Below are 3,048 nucleotides of genomic sequence, written 5' to 3'. Positions count from 1 at the left end.
TGGCAACAGGGCGGGAGTGGCAGGCGGGCCACGTGACGGGCTGACTCACAAAGGCCTGGGTGTCGGCTGCAGCCGGGAGGGTGGGGGGGCTTGTCGCCCGCCTTGCCCCCCCCCCCCCCAGGGATTCAGTCCCTCTGAAGGTCACAGCCTTGTGTGTGATTGAACCGGCGCCATGAAAATGCCCACAGCCTGAAATTCCCCAGGAGAGGGCGAGATCACGGGGGGCGGGGCGGGAGGGGGCAGGCTGGCCTTGCTTTGTCATCAGTTATATAACCAGAAGGTCGCCAAGGGTGTCTGCAGGTCAGAGGCCTCACAAACAGGAAGGGGAGGAAAAGGCCCAGAGGTTGTGTGCTTTTTCCTGTTTCCGTCTGTGCTTTTGAATCCTGTGGCCGAGTCAGAACATCTGAAAGCTTAACCTATTTGAGCTTTGTTTTTGTTGTTGTATGTTTGATTTTTTTTATTTTTTATTTTTTTGAGTCGAGGTCTCACTCTTGGGCCAGGCTGGAGGGCAGTGGCACAATCAGGGCTTACCGCAGTTTTGACCTCCTGGGCTCCGATGATCCTTCCGCCTCGGCCTCCCAAGTAGCCGGGACTACAGGTGCGCACCGCCATGCCTGGCTAATTTTTTGATTTATTGAGGAGACGAGGTCTCGCCAAGTTGCCCAGGCTGATCTTGAACACCTGAGCTCAGGCAATCCTCTTGTCTCTGCCTTCCAAAGTGCTGGGATTGCAGGCGTGAGCCACCATGCCTGGCATCTATCACTCTCCGTGACAACATATAAAACAGAGCATGGCACCCAAAGCAACTCCTTTCATGCTGATCTGCTCTATTGACTAACCCCTCTTCCAGGAAGGCCTCTAAGATTTCTACCTCATCTCCTGTTACCTTAAATCCTGCACTTAGGTCAGAGCAGCCTTGACCATAAATCCTGCCTTTAGACAGAGGCACAAGGTCTTTTCCCACAGTTGTGGGAAAAGGGGGGTCTGGGGGGTAAGGTTGAGGGATCCACCGTTTCCTCTAGGGGCTTCTGTCCCTAGTAAATGGCTCTTTCAGAGAGACTGGGTGTATCTTCCTCTTCTCTCCCTCAGCTTCCTTGCCTTTGAGGTAGGTTTGTATAGATCTGCCCACCTGGGAACACAGCCTGTGTTTATGGGAAGTCCCGGCTCCCTGTGTCCAGGAAGGCTTGGGTGTGGTCGAGCTTGCCCTGAGCCCATTCCCCCTGCAGGTGGGTGCCACTGCCAGCACAGAGTGGGGGGCAGGCAGCAGAGGCTGAACCCTGCCGACCCCTTGCATGCTCACGCGGACGGCCTGGAGAGCTTGCCGTGCCCTGAGCTTTCTCAGAGCAATCCAGGCCGCAGCACACAAACTCCCCAGCTGGTCACTCTGCTCCCTTGCGCAGCGATTCCAGGCATCCTTGCTGACACTTTTCTGCTGACACCCCCCCACCCCACCCCACCCCCCGCCTTTTCTTCTGGACGTAGGGAATTTAGAGAGGGAAGAGTGGCCTGAGTGTGAAAATCCCAGCTCCAAGTAGTACTTGGAATAGTAATACGTATAATCATCTCATCTATGGTGCTTTAATGAAAAAGAATCCCAGACAAAGAAAAAAAGCAAGTGGAGATGCCGGGGATCGAACCCGGGACCTCATACATGCAAAGCATGCGCTCTACCACTGAGCTACATCCCCCACCCTGTTCCCTGGCTTCTTGAGAATCTCTGCTAGACTCTACTCTTAAAGCTTTTTTTTGAAATTATTGTGTTTCTATATGTTTTATTCTTACTTGTGTGGCTTTTAGTATTACCTTTCATCGATACATACTTGTATGCATTTATGTGGTGTGCTGTCTTGATAATGTATGCAACACGGAATGTTCACATATGGGTAATTAGCATATTCATCACCTCAGACATTCACCATTTCTTTATAAAGAGCTGGGAATATTCACAATCCTCTCTTCATCAACTTGACTAGGCCATAAGGTTAAAAAATAAAATAAGAAAATAAGCCAGGCTCAGTGGCTCATGACTCATCCTAGCACTTTGGGAAAATTGCCTGAGGTCAGGAGTTCGAGACCAGACTGGGCAACAAGGCTAGAACTCGTCGCTACAATAAACCAAGAAATTAGCTGGGTGTGGTGGCACACATCTGTGGTTCCAGCTACTTGGGAGGCTGAGGCGGAAGGATCACATGAGCTCAGCAGGTCGAGGTTGCGGTGGCCGTGAGCGTGCCATTGCACTCCAGCCTGGGCGAAACAGTGAGACTTCAACTCAAAAAATAAAGTAAAAATAAATAAATATAAAAACAAAATCCTCTCCTCTATTTGAAACGTGCACTAAATGTCTCTGTAGTCGCCCGGCAGTGCTGCAAAACATTCAAACTCATTTCCCCTAGTTGGCTGTACTTTTGTATCCTAACCAACCTTTGGCTCCGGTCTCCAGTACCCTCGACGCTACCCTCTACTCCTCTGAGACCAGTTTTTTCAGCTTCCACAGATGAGCAGGGTTATTTCTTTTTTGGGTGTGTGTTGGAGTCTCACTCTGTCGCCCAGACTGGAGTGCAGTGGCCGCTCCTGGCCACCGCAGCCTTGACCTGCTGGGCTCCTGCGATCCTTCCGCCTCAGCCTTCCAAGTAGTTGGAACTACAGGGACATGCTACCATGCCCGGCTAATTTTTGATTTATTGTAGAGATGAGGTCTCGCCAAGTTGTGCAGGCGGGTCTCGAACCCGCGGGCTCAGGCAATCCACTCACCTCAGCCTCCCAAAGGCGCGGGATTACAGGCTGAGCCACCGAGCCTGGTGAGTGGGGTTATTTCACATGACATACATCCTCCAAACCCATCTGTGTTGCCGCCAATGACAGGATTTCTTTCTTTTTTTCGGCTGAATAGTATTCCGTGGTGCATAAACACCACATTTATCCAGTCACCCTTTGATGAACACGGGTTGATTCTATATCTTGCTAGTGTTCATAAAGGTGTAAAGCCAGGCTCGGTGGCTCAGCCTGTAATCCCGCCCCTTTGGGAGGCTGAGGTGAGTGGATGGCCTG

At 51.3% G+C, this 3,048-nt stretch overlaps 1 non-coding gene across 1 annotated transcript; it reads right to left on the bottom strand.

Annotated features, from left to right (window-relative positions):
* Window positions 1–1,616: 1,616 nt before the first annotated feature.
* Window positions 1,617–1,688, bottom strand: TRNAA-UGC. Its single transcript has one exon. It is a non-coding gene; the product is annotated as a tRNA-Ala (tRNA).
* Between the last annotated feature and the right edge of the window lie 1,360 nt (window positions 1,689–3,048).

This window comes from Carlito syrichta, unplaced genomic scaffold (genome assembly GCF_000164805.1).
Source record: "Carlito syrichta isolate Samal-C Ts95f unplaced genomic scaffold, Tarsius_syrichta-2.0.1 Scaffold130667, whole genome shotgun sequence".
NCBI lineage: Eukaryota > Metazoa > Chordata > Mammalia > Primates > Tarsiidae > Carlito > Carlito syrichta.
This window is presented reverse-complemented; position numbering and strand designations above follow the sequence as displayed.